Source organism: Cherax quadricarinatus, chromosome 30, assembly GCF_038502225.1.
Source record: "Cherax quadricarinatus isolate ZL_2023a chromosome 30, ASM3850222v1, whole genome shotgun sequence".
Classification (NCBI taxonomy): Eukaryota; Metazoa; Arthropoda; class Malacostraca; order Decapoda; family Parastacidae; genus Cherax; species Cherax quadricarinatus.
The window spans coordinates 36,549,045-36,562,484 of NC_091321.1; the positions used below are offsets into that span (position 1 = coordinate 36,549,045).

Here is a 13,440-nt window from a genome sequence, read left to right on the forward strand (position 1 = left end):
GATATCCTCAAGACCTTGTTAATATCCCCTTTATTAATACCTATCTTCCACTTATACACTTCGATCAGGTCTCCCCTCATTCTTCGTCTAACAAGTGAATGTAACTTAAGAGTCTTCAATCTTTCTTCATAAGGAAGATTTCTAATGCTATGTATTAATTTAGTCATCCTACGCTGAATGTTTTCTAACGAATTTATGTCCATTCTGTAATATGGCGACCAGAATTGAGCTGCATAATCTAGGTGAGGCCTTACTAATGATGTATAAAGCTGCAGTATGACCTCTGGACTTCTGTTGCTTACACTTCTTGATATAAATCCCAGTAATCTATTTGCCTTATTACGTACGCTTAGGCATTGCTGTCTTGGTTTAAGGTTGCTGCTTACCATAACCCCCAAGTCCTTTTCGCAATCTGTATGGATAAGTTCTACATTATTTAACTTATAAGTGCTAGGGTTATGGACACTCCCGAGCTTCAGAACCTTGCATTTATCTACATTGAACTGCATCTGCCACTTTTCTGACCAAGAGTAGAGTTTGTCTAAATCCTCCTGAAGTTCCCTAACATCTACGTTTGAATCAATTATCCTACCTATCTTCGTGTCATCGGCGAATTTGCTCATATCACTAGTAATTCCTTCATCAAGATCATTGATATATATAAACAACAACGGGCCCAAGACTGATCCCTGTGGAACGCCACTTGTTACTGATTCCCACTCGGATTTAACCCCATTTATGGACACTCTTTGCTTCCTGTCTGTGAGCCATGATTCGATCCACGAGAGCACCCTTCCCCCAATGCCATGAGCTGCTACTTTCTTCAACAGTCTTTGGTGCGGAACTCTATCAAATGCCTTACTAAAATCTAAGTAAATAGTATCAAATTCTTTATCGTGGTCAACAGCCTCAAAAGCTTTACTGAAGAAAGTTAATAAATTAGTTAGACAAGACCGGCCTCTTGTGAATCCATGCTGAGTATCATTAATCAAGCTATGCTTATCGAGATGGCTTCTTATAATCTCAGCTATAATTGACTCTAGTAATTTGCCTACAATTGAGGTCAGGCTTATTGGGCGGTAATTTGACGGTAACGACTTGTCCCCTGTTTTAAAAATAGGAATTACATTAGCCATCTTCCACATATCAGACACTGCACCTGTTTGAAGAGATAAATTAAAAATATTAGTTATTGGTAATCCCCCTTATGTATACTGGGAGACAGTTGAACAGTTCCTTTTTTTTCCACATTTGTACACTACAAACCATTCTGGAAGAATACCCTAATTTTACTCACTATGTGTGTGTACTTACCTATTTGATGCTGCAGGGGTCGAGTCACAGCTCCTGATCACGCCTCTGCGCTGATCGTTATTAGGTCCACTCTCTTCCTGCTCCATGAGCTTTGTCGTATCTCTTCTTAAAGCTATGTATGCATCCTGCCTCCACTACATCACTCTCCAGACTGTTTGAGTGTGAGGGGCTTGGACTTCCAGCAAACATGCGTGAGCGTGTTATACAAGAGTGAGTAGAGACAAATGGCGTTTTAGAACTTGATGTGCTGTTGGAGTGTTTGCAAGGTTTCATTTATGGAGGGATTCAGGAAACCGGAAAGTGGGACTTGAGTCCTGGAGATGGGAAGTACAGTGTCTGCACTTTGAAGGAGGGGTGTTAATGTTGCAATTTTATAACTGCAGTGTGAGCGCGCCTCTGGGAAGACAGTGATGGACAGTGATGATGAAAGATTTTCTTTTTCGGGTTACCCTGCCAAGGTGGGAGACGGCCGATGTATTAATAAAAAAATTCGGTAATTCATCTGAGTTTTCAACTTTCAGTTATGACCCCTTGTTGCTGTGTCCTGTCTCTTGTTGCTGTGTCCTGTCTCTTATTGCTGTGTCCTGTCTCGTGTTGCTGTGTCCTGTCTCGTGTTGCTGTGTCCTGTCTCTTGTTGCTGTGTCCTGTCTCTTGTTGCTGTGTCCTGTCTCTTGTTGCTGTGTCCTGTCTCTTGTTGCTGTGTCCTGTCTCTTGTTGCTGTGTCCTGTCTCTTGTTGCTGTGTCCTGTCTCTTGTTGCTGTGTCCTGTCTCTTGTTGCTGTGTCCTGTCTCGTGTTGCTGTGTCCTGTCTCTTGTTGCTGTGGCCTGTCTCTTGTTGCTGTGTCCTGTCTCTTGTTGCTGTGTCCTGTCTCTTGTTGCTGTGTCCTGTCTCTTGTTGCTGTGTTCTGTCTCTTGTTGCTGTGTCCTGTCTCGTGTTGCTGTGTCCTGTCTCTTGTTGCTGTGTCCTGTCTCTTGTTGCTGTGTCATGTCTCTTGTTGCTGTGTCCTGTCTCGTGTTGCTGTGTCCTGTCTCTTGTTGCTGTGTCCTGTCTCGTGTTGCTGTGTCCTGTCTCTTGTTGCTGTGTCTTGTCTCTTGTTGCTGTGTCCTGTCTCTTGTTGCCGTGTCCTGTCTCTTGTTGCTGTGTCCTGTCTCGTGTTGCTGTGACCTGTCTCGTGTTGCTGTGTCCTGTCTCTTGTTGCTGTGTCCTGTCTCGTGTTGCTGTGTCCTGTCTCGTGTTGCTGTGTCCTGTCTCTTGTTGCTGTGTCCTGTCTCGTGTTGCTGTGTCCTGTCTCGTGTTGCTGTGTCCTGTCTCGTGTTGCTGTGTCCTGTCTCTTGTTGCTGTGTCCTGTCTCGTGTTGCTGTGTCCTGTCTCTTAAACATCCTGTCAAATATGCACCCTCTCAATTTCTCTCAGTATTTTGTATGTTATCATGTACCCCTATCTCTCCTCTCCTCCAGTGTCGTCAGGTTGATTTCCTTTATCCTCTCCTCGTACGACTTACTCCCTTAGCTCTGGGACTAGTCTTGTTGCAAATCTTTGTACTTTTCTAATTTCTTGACGTACTTGACCAGGTATGGGTTCCATGCTGGTGCTGCATACTCCAATATGAGCCTGACATACAACGTATACAGAGTCTTGAATGATTCCTTACTCAATTGTCGAAATGCTATTCTTAGGTTTGCCAGGCGCCCATTTGCTGCTGCATTTATTTGGTTGATATTTGAATCAGGAGAACTGCTCAGTATTTTACTCATCCCAAGATCTTATTAATAGAGTGAGGTTTGCAATGTTTGGCCACCTATGGTCTTTTTTTACCAACCCCATTCTTTATGACTTTGCATTTGGTGGAGTTAAACTCAAGGAGATAGTTGTTGGACCAGGCTTGAAAACTGTCCAGGTCCCTTTGTAGTCCCACCTGATCCTCGTCTACTTGAATTCTTCGCATTAGCTTCACATCGTCTTCAAACAAGGACACCGCTGAATCTATCCCTTCCGTCATGTCATTCACATATACCAGAAACAGCACTGGACCTAGGACTGACCCTTGTGAAACTTTGCTCGTCACAGGCGCCCACTCTGACACCTCGTCACGTACCATCACTCGTTCTTTCGTTCCTGTCAGGTATTCTCTTAGGCGCTGCAGTGCCTTTTCTATTATTCGTGCCAGCTCCTGTAGTTTTTGCACTAATCTCTTGTGCGGACTTGTGTCAAATACCTTTTTGTAGTTCAAGAAAATGCAATCCACCCATCCCTCTCTCTCTCCCTTCTTAGTTTTGTCACATTGTTGTAAAACTCCAGTACGTTTGTGACGCAAAAGCTTCACTCCCTGAACCCATGTTGATTATCGTATATATCTCATTTCTTTCTCGGTGCTCCACCACTCTTCTCCTGATAAGCCTTTCCATGACTTTGCATACTATGCATGTCAGTGATGCTGGTCTGTAGATTAATGCTACTTGCCCGTCTCCTTTCTTAAAGGCTGGGACTACATTTGCCATTTTCCACATTTCAGGTAGTGGCCCTGTTACGATAGATATGTTGAAGGTTGATGTTAGTGGTACACACAGTGCCTCTGCCTCGGCATAGTCACTGGTAGGTGGGATTCCTCAGTGGAAGTAGGTCAGACCCAAAGAGATGGGTTAGTTGTAGCAGTGGGTTATGCACATGTCCTCAGAATCAAGATTCCATGATGTTGCAGTGTCTGACAAGTTGTACAAGAATGGCATGCAATTCCGACAAGATGATATCCAACATCTGGCTATCTTTATTGTAGATGTTGCATATGTGTCTAAATATCTTGTCGGTATTGATTACCATTCTTGTACAAATTGTCAGACATTGCAACATCATGGAATCTTGATTCTGAGAACATGTACATAACCCAATACTACAACTAAGCCACTCTTTGTGTTTGACCTACTTCCACTGGGGAATTCCGCCTACCAGTGACTATACCCTCGTCCCTTTCCACCTGGCGTTAATATATAAGCGCCTGCCGCCTTGCCTATGCTCCAGAATCTTTATGACTACAGTGCTCTCCACACCAACTCTAAGGCTGAGGGACTGATTACCTCATCTTCTGTATATAGTTCTACTGTCTTGAAATTATGTCCTAGAATCTGGATGGCGAAACGTCTACAATAGATACCCAGGTACACAAATAACCCGCACATAGAAGAGAGGAGCTTACGACTATGTTTCGGTCCGACTTGGACCATTTACAAAGTCACACTAACGAGAAGTAGAGCAGGAAGGGGTATATATAGGCACGAAGAGGTAGTGGTGGTGGTGGTAGTAGTAGTAGCAGAGGTAGTAGTAGTAGTAGCAGTAGCAGCGGCAGCAGTAGTAATGGCAGCGGCACATGTTGCACATGAGTCTAACTATCACCTTGTCGGTATTGCATATCATTCTTGTACAACATTGTTTTTAGAGGAGTGACGAGTGGCACATTTCCGGGTGAAAGAATCTGCAGGAGGAAGAACAACACACTCCTTTAGACAGGTGGTCGAAACATTACTTGGGATGCTCAAAGTTGAATGTTCCATATGTTTTTATACTGATATTCAATACTTACAGATGTCCCAAGCATAGAATTTGCACCATTTTGGTTTGGTTGGACATTATTTGTCGTAGATGTGTTCTCAATTTGTATAGTTTCTAGGATTGCACTACAGTCTTATTAGCCAAGCCAAAGCCACTACTATCTGTTTCCAGGATACCAACATTTTCCCCTGAAGAAGGCTTCATTCACTCCTTCTGTATTGTGGGCTATGGTTTTGTGTAATGATGGTTGTGTCCACCATTGCTCTGTTGCTCTCATCATATTCTTTTCTTGACCTCCTGCTGTTATGTAGCAGGTTACACATCACTATAATCACTACCTTGGGACCCCCAGTCTGAAGTGTTCTACTATGTAGTCCCTTGCTTCAAATCTATTCCTTCCATTTCCTCAAATCCCTATTGGTTTTTGATGAGCAGTGCAACTTCTTCCATCTGCTTCCTCTGTCTCTCCTCAGGATCAGATATCCAGAGAGAAAGATTACATCTGTTATGATGCCTGTGAGCTTCGTTTTCGTGAGTATTATGATGTCTAGGAATGCCTCCATGATTCTTTCATGCCACTCTTCACATTTATTTGTTATTCTGTGTTGGTGTACCATACCTTCTGCTTCTTTTCTAATACTGTAGTCTGGGAGGCTTATGGGGGTTGGAGGAGTGGGAGATCTGGCAGGATACTAAAGAGGATGGGGCTGGGGTATAGAGTATGGGTTGCTTTGGGTTAATTTGCTTGTTGACAGTGGGGTTGTCTGAGTTAGGGATCTTCTGTGGGTAGTACTGAGAGAGATTGTGTTTGTTCTTCCTCCCGAGTCTGGGATTTCCCTGCCCATCTGCATACTTGACTCTTTTTTCCTTCCCCTTGCATCATTTCTCTCAGTTTCTGTTTTTCTTCTCATGTTCTGTCACAGTCGACATACACCTGCTGGTTATCTGATGTACCCCTTAGTCATGCTTTCTTCTGCAGGATCCTGTTTTGCACCATTTCTCACTTGAAAATCAATTTGATTGGACTGTTTCATCATTGGACTTGTCTCATCATTTGACTTGTCAGCTGGGTTGTGTCTTCCTCTCCTATCTCTTTCATGATATTTTCAATCCCTTTTTCTTCTCCATCGTCTTCATAAGTTGTTCTTTCAGCCTCACACAGCCTATGAACAAATTATTGTTTTTAAAATCATGGGGAGCGCTAAACCCGTAGGATTATACAGCGCACATAAAGGGGAGGATGGAAGATATTCAGGCTCAATTCAGGGAACCGGAGCACAGATCCAATTCTCTAGATCAAGAGCCCCTCGCCAGTATCAAGGAACCTTTCTTGAGGGGCCTATGAACAAAGATTGACCTTTCCTTTTCATCCTCCCATTGTATTTCCCTTCGTGTCTCATGATCCGATTTAAGTATCTCCATTGCTGCTTTCCTTAGCATTTCCTGGATCTCTCTATGGTCTGATAACGCCTCTGCAGGGCACCTGTCTCCTTCCCAGCCATCAGCACCCTCTCTGCAGGCCTGGATTAACCAGTAAGGAAAATGACCACATGCTTTGGGCATCAAGGGAAGGGGGGCACTACAGAATTTTTCCATTGCCCGAATCCGTGAACCAAATGATGCAAAACTGCAAATGGTGCGGCTGATCCAGATTCCAAAAGAAATGATCCGCAATAAATGAAGAAATTACATATACATACAGTAATAATAATAATAATAATAATAATAATAATAATAATAATAATAATAATAATAATAATAATAAAATAGTAATAATAGAGGTTAATGATATACATTAACCTTGGGACTACAACAAAATTAGACTCTGATAACTGGTAAACTGCCACACTGTTCTCCGAGGCTCACGTGATCGTTCATCTCTTGGTCATGTCGGCTGTCATGTTCAGTGGTCCACTGAGAGTGCACCGGAACTCAGTACAGCCTTTCCAAATCGGTGTTTAAAATGGTCTTCGTGAGAATTTTGGAGATAGCTTTTCTTGTGCACGAAAAACAAAGATTTATCTGCAAGCTAGTTATTAAATTCTTGATATCTTGGTTCTGCCTGTGATATGTGTAGATGTGATCGATACATAATATACAAACAATATATTCTCTTTATTTCTGTATTTTACAGACCCTAAGACCCAAGATAAAACGTATTCAGTTAACTGGTGCAAATAAGCGAAAAACTATCAAAAAAGAAACAAGGGAAGACTGGATTTAGTGTCCAAGACACAAGATGATATACTGATTCAGGATCAGAATCAATCTCCACAATCAGGAGTGGACACAAATACCATTTTGATCACTTCATAATCAAAATATGACGAGGATGGAATCAGCGAGGTGTACAGGCAGGTTCATCCAGCATTTGTCTCGTTACTGATCTCATTTTGCCTGTAAATTTTCTTGATACCTCTGCTGTAAACGTTCATCAAAGTTGCTTTACAAGACATGCTGGTGTTGAAATAATTGCTGAAAATGAAAGTTTAGTGAACCATAGTGATGATGGTGAGATGAAGTAAATATAGTAAAAGTTCCTGGGTTGTGGCTTGATTTCTCTGTTGATGATGTGGATTATTGGAATATTTGTGGACTCAGCGACTGTCAACACCACAGTGGACATTTGACAAGTCTAACAAACATTTCAGTATGGCAAACCTTCAACATACTCTTCAAAAAAACTTTTCGTTGGGACAAAAGCAAATGGAGAGAAATACAAGAGAGATATGCTATTGTATTCACCATCAAGAGGATCAGTTTAATGTTTAGTTATAAACTAGAGAAATACTATTGTACACAAATAATCCGCACATATTGCTCCAGTCACGGAATTGTGCCTTTATTTTTTAACAAATATAATTGTATTTGATTATCATGAAAAAAGCACTACTCATTGAAGCTCTGTGGTAACATACGTAACCCGCAGACAAGGTGCTGGGAAGGCAAAAACAAATTCAGGAAGAGTGTTATTACTGGGAACATGCCTTGAGGCGTGACATAGCTGTTATTACTGGGAGCATGTCTTGAGGCGTGACATTGAGGCGTGACATAGCTGTTATTACTGGGAGCATGTCTTGAGGCGTGACGTAGCTGTTATTACTGGGAACATGTCTTGAGGCATGACATGGCTGTTATTACTGGGAACATGACTTGAGGCGTGACATAGCTGTTATTACTGGGAACATGCCTTGAGGCGTGACATAGCTGTTATTACTGGGAACATGCCTTGAGGCGTGACATAGCTGTTATTACTGGGAACATGCCTTGAGGCGTGACATAGCTGTTATTACTGGGAACATGCCTTGAGGCGTGACGTAGCTGTTATTATTGGGAACATGCCTTGAGGCGTGACATAGCTGTTATTACTGGGAACATGCCTTGAGGCGTGACATACCTGTTATTACTGGGAACATACCTTGAGGCGAGACATAGCTGTTATTACTGGGAACATGTCTTGAGGCGTGACATAGCTGTTATTACTGGGAACATACCTTGAGGCGAGACATAGCTGTTATTACTGGGAACATGCCCTGAGGCGTGACGTAGCTGTTATTACTGGGAACATGCCTTGAGGCGTGACATAGCTGTTATTACTGGGAACATGTCTTGAGGCGTGACATAGCTGTTATTACTGGGAACATATAAGTGAACAGTATTTAGATAAGGCTAAGGAGGTCTTTGTGGCATTTATGGATTTGGAAAAGGCGTATAACAGGGTGGATAGGGGGGGGGCAATGTGGCAGATGTTGCAGGTGTATGGTGTAGGAGGTAGGTTACTGAAAGCAGTGAAGAGTTTTTACGAGGATAGTGAGGCTCAAGTTAGAGTATGTAGGAAAGAGGGAAATTATTTCCCAGTAAAAGTAGGCCTTAGACAAGGATGTGTGATGTCACCGTGGTTGTTTAATGTATTTATAAATGGGGTTGTAAGAGAAGTAAATGCGAGGGTCTTGGCAAGAGGCGTGGAGTTAAAAAATAAAGAATCACACATCAAGTGGGAGTTGTCACAGTTGCTCTTTGCTGATGACACTGTGCTCTTGGGAGATTTCTGAAGAGAAGTTGCAGAGATTGGTGGATGAATTTGGTAGGGTGTGCAAAAGATGAAAATTAAAAGTGAATACAGGAAAGAGTAAGGTTATGAGGATAACAAAAAGATTAGGTGATGAAAGATTGGATATCAGATTGGAGTGAATGTATTCAGATATTTGGGAGTGGACGTGTCAGCGGATGGGTCTATGAAAGATGAGGTGAATCATAGAATTGATGAGGGAAAAAGAGTGAGTGGTGCACTTAGGAGTCTGTGGAGACAAAGAACTTTGTCCTTGGAGGCAAAGAGGGGAATGTATGAGAGTATAGTTTTACCAACGCTCTTATATGGGTGTGAAGCATGGGTGATGAATGTTGCAGCGAGGAGAAGGCTGGAGGCAGTGGAGATGTCATGTCTGAGGGCAATGTGTGGTGTAAATATAATGCAGAGAATTCGTAGATAGGAAGTTAAGAGGAGGTGCGGGATTACCAAAACTGTTGTCCAGAGGGCTGAGGAAGGGTTGTTGAGGTGGTTCGGACATGTAGAGAAAATGGAGCGAAACAGAGTGACTTCAAGAGTGTATCAGTCTGTAGTGGAAGGAAGGCGGGGTATGGGTCGGCCTAGGAAAGGTTGGAGGGACGGGGTAAAGGAGGTTTTGTGTGCGAGGGGCTTGGACTTCCAGCAGGCATGCGTGAGCGTGTTTGATAGGAGTGAATGGAGACAAATGGTTTTTAATACTTGACGTGCTGTTGGAGTGTGTGCAAAGTAACATTTATGAAGGGGTTCAGGGAAACCGACAGGCCGGACTTGAGTCCTGGAGATGGGAAGTACAGTGCCTGCACTCTGAAGGAGGGGTGTTAATGTTGCAGTTTAAAAACTGTAGTGTAAAGCACCCTTCTGGCAAGACAGTGATGGAGTGAATGATGGTGAAAGATTTTCTTTTTCGGGCCACCCTGCCTTGGTGGGAATCGGCCAGTGTGATAATAAAATAAAACAAAAAAATGTCTTGAGGCGTGACATAACTGTTATTACTGGGAACATGTCTTGAGGCGTGACATAACTGTTATTACTGGGAACATGTCTTGAGGCGTGACATAGCTGTTATTACTGGGAACATGTCTTGAGGCGTGACATAGCTGTTGTTACTGGGAACATGCCTTGAGGCGTGACATAGCTGTTATTACTGGGAACATGCCTTGAGGCGTGATATAGCTGTTATTACTGGGAACATGTCTTGAGGCGTGACATAGCTGTTATTACTGGGAACATGTCTTGAGGCGTGACATAGCTGTTATTACTGGGAACATGCCTTGAGGCGTGATATAGCTGTTATTACTGGGAACATGTCTTGAGGCGTGACATAGCTGTTATTACTGGGAACATGTCTTGAGGCGTGACATAGCTGTTATTACTGGGAACATGTCTTGAGGCGTGACATAGCTGTTATTGCTGGGAACATGTCTTGAGGCGTGACATAGCTGTTATTACTGGGAACATGTCTTGAGGCGTGACATAGCTGCTATTACTGGGAACATGTCTTGAGGCGTGACATAGCTGCTATTACTGGGAACATGTCTTGAGGTGTGACATAGCTGTTATTACTGGGAACATGTCTTGAGGCGTGACATAGCTGTTATTACTGGGAACATGTCTTGAGGCGTGTCCTAGATGTTAGTCGCATGCCAGCTGTACGTGATTTGGCTTTTCCAGGAACAGAGGAAAGATTTGTATCATTGCTGAATGGAAAATGTGTTAAGGCTGATTAAGCTCATTATACAGTTTGATCCATTTTTAGCAAGTCACATTTCAGAATACTCTTTAGCTGTTCAAAACCACCTGTGAAGAACACATTCAATGAATGGTTCAAAAAGTCAATTCTCTCTTTGTTGACCGAAAAAAATCTTCTGGTTATTTAAGTTTCTCAGCTGATTCAGCATCAAATCTATCACATATCAATCATTTAAGTGTTGTACTTAAGTATTTAAGAGATGCACAGCCTATTGAATGCTTTATAACCTTTCAGGAAATGAAAAGCCGTACTGGTGTTACAGTACTTATGTGAAGTTTGTAAGCAAAATTTTTCAAAATGCAGAGGTTAATCTTACGACAACGCTGCTAACATGTCTGGGAGTTATAAAGGATGCAGAAATAAAATACAAACAATTAAGTTTGATACATATATAATGGTAGTAGGTTGGTAGACAGCAACCACCCAGGGAGGTGCTACCGTCCTGCCAAGTGAGTGTAAAACGAAAGCCTGTAATTGTTTTACATGATGGTAGGATTGCTGGTGTCTTTTGTCTGTCTTATAAATATGCAAGATTACAGGTACGTCTTGCTACTTCTACTTACACTTAGGTCACACTACACATACATGTACATGTTTATTTATACACACTCATCTGAATTTTCTTTGATTTTTTCTTAATAGTTCTTGGTATTATTACTTTTCCTTTTATATCCATGGGGAAGTGGAAAAAGAATCTTTCCTCCGTAAGCCATGCGTGTTGTAGCAGTCAACTAAAATGCCGGGAACAATGGTTAGTAACCCCTTTTCCTGTAATAATTACTAAAAAGAATAATAAGAAGAAAATTGTCAAAGTGGGATGTCTGAATGTGCGTGGATGTTGTGCGAATGATAAGAAAGAGATGATTGTGGATGTTATGAATGAGAAGAAGCTGGATGTCCTGGCTTTAAGTGAAACAAAGCTGAAGGGGGTGGGAGAGTTTCAGTGGAGAGGAATTATTGGGTTTAGGTCAGGGGTTTCAAATAGAGTTAGAGCTAAAGAAGGAGTACCAATAATGATGAAGGATAAGTTATGGCAGGAAAACAGGGTCTATAAATGTATTAATTCAAAGATTATGTGGAGTAAAATAAAGGTTGGATATGAAAAGTGGGATATAGTAAGCGTATATGCACCTGGAGAAGAAGGAAGTGTAGAGGAGAAGGAGAGATTTTGGGAAATGTTGAGTGAATGCGTGGGGAGCTTTGAACCAAGTGTGAGAGTACTTGTGGAGGGGATTTTAATGTTATAGTGGGTAAAATTGTTGTGGAGGGAGTAGTAAGTAAATTTGGGGTGCCAAGGGTAAATGAAAATGGGGAGCCTTTAATTGAGCTATGTGGAGGAAGAGGTTTGGTAATAAGTAATACATATTTTATGAAGAAGAGAATGAAAAAATATACAAGGTATGATATAGCACGTAATGGAAGTAGTTTGTTAGATTATGTATTGGTGGATAAAAGGTTGATGGGTAGGTTCCAGGATGTACAGGTTTATAGAGGGGCAACTGATATATCGGATCATTATCTAGTTGTAGCTACAGTTAGAGTAAGAGGTAGACGGGAAAAGAGGAAAATGGCAACAACAAGCAAGAGGGAGGTGAAAGTGTATAAACTAAGGGAGGAGGAAGTTCGGGTGAGATATAAGCAACTATTGGCAGAAAGGTGGGCTAGTGCAAAGTATGAGTAGTGGGGGGGGGGGTTGAAGAGGGTTGGAATAATTTTAAAATTGCAGTATTAGAATGTGGTGCAGAAGTTTGTGGCTATAGGAGGGTGGGTGCAGGAGGAAAGAGGAGTGATTGGTGGAATGATGAAGGAAAGGGTGTGATAAAAAAGAAAAAGTTAGCTTATGAGAGGTTTTTACAAAGCTGAAGTATTATAAGAAGAGTAGGGTATATGGAGAGTAAAAGCAAGGTGAAGAGAGTGGTGAGAGAGTGCAAAAGGAGAGCAGATGATAGAGTGGGAGAGGCACTGTCAAAAAAATTTTAATGAAAATAAGAAAAATTTTTGAGTGAGTTATACAAGTTAAGAAAGCCTAGAGAACTAATGGATTTGTCAGTTAAAAACAGAGTAGGGGAGTTAGTAGATGAGGAGATGGAGGTTTTGGGTAGATGGCGAGAATATTTTGAGGAACTTTTAAATGTCGACAAAGAAAGTGAAGTGGTAATTTCATGCACTGGCCAGGGAGGTATACCATATTTTAGGAGTGAAGAAGAACAGGATGTGAGTGTGGGGGAGGTGCATGAGGCATTACTTAGAATGAAAGGGTAAAGCAGCTGGAACTGACGGGATCATGACAGAAATGTTAAAAGCAGGGGGGGATATAGTGTTGGAGTGGTTGGTACTTTTGTTTAATAAATGTGTGAAAGAGGGGAAGGTACCTAGGGATTGGCGGAGAGCATGTATAGCATCTTTATATAAAGGGAAGGGGGACAAAAGAGATTGTAAAAATTATAGAGGAATAAGTTTACTGAGTATGCTAGGAAAAGTGTATGGTAGGGTTATAATTGAAAGAATTAGAGGTAAGACAGTATGAAGGATTGCAAATGAGCAAGGAGGTTTCAGAGTGAAGCATATATGTGTGAACAGTACTTAGATAAAGGTAGGGAAGTTTTTATTGCATTTATGGATTTAGAAAAGGCCTATGATACAGTGGATAGGGGAGCAATGTGGCAGATGTTGCAAGTATATGGAATAGGTGGTAAGTTACTAAATGCTGTAAAGAGTTTTTATGAGGATAGTGAGGCTCAAGTTAGGGTGTGTAGAAGAGAGGGAG

The 13,440-nt window shown here is 41.9% G+C and overlaps 1 protein-coding gene across 1 annotated transcript in view; it reads left to right on the top strand.

Moving 5' to 3' along the window:
• Positions 1 to 13,440, top strand: part of LOC128692552 (glucose dehydrogenase [FAD, quinone]-like) — a 152,226-nt gene that overhangs the window by 38,716 nt on the left and 100,070 nt on the right. The window lies entirely within an intron of this gene.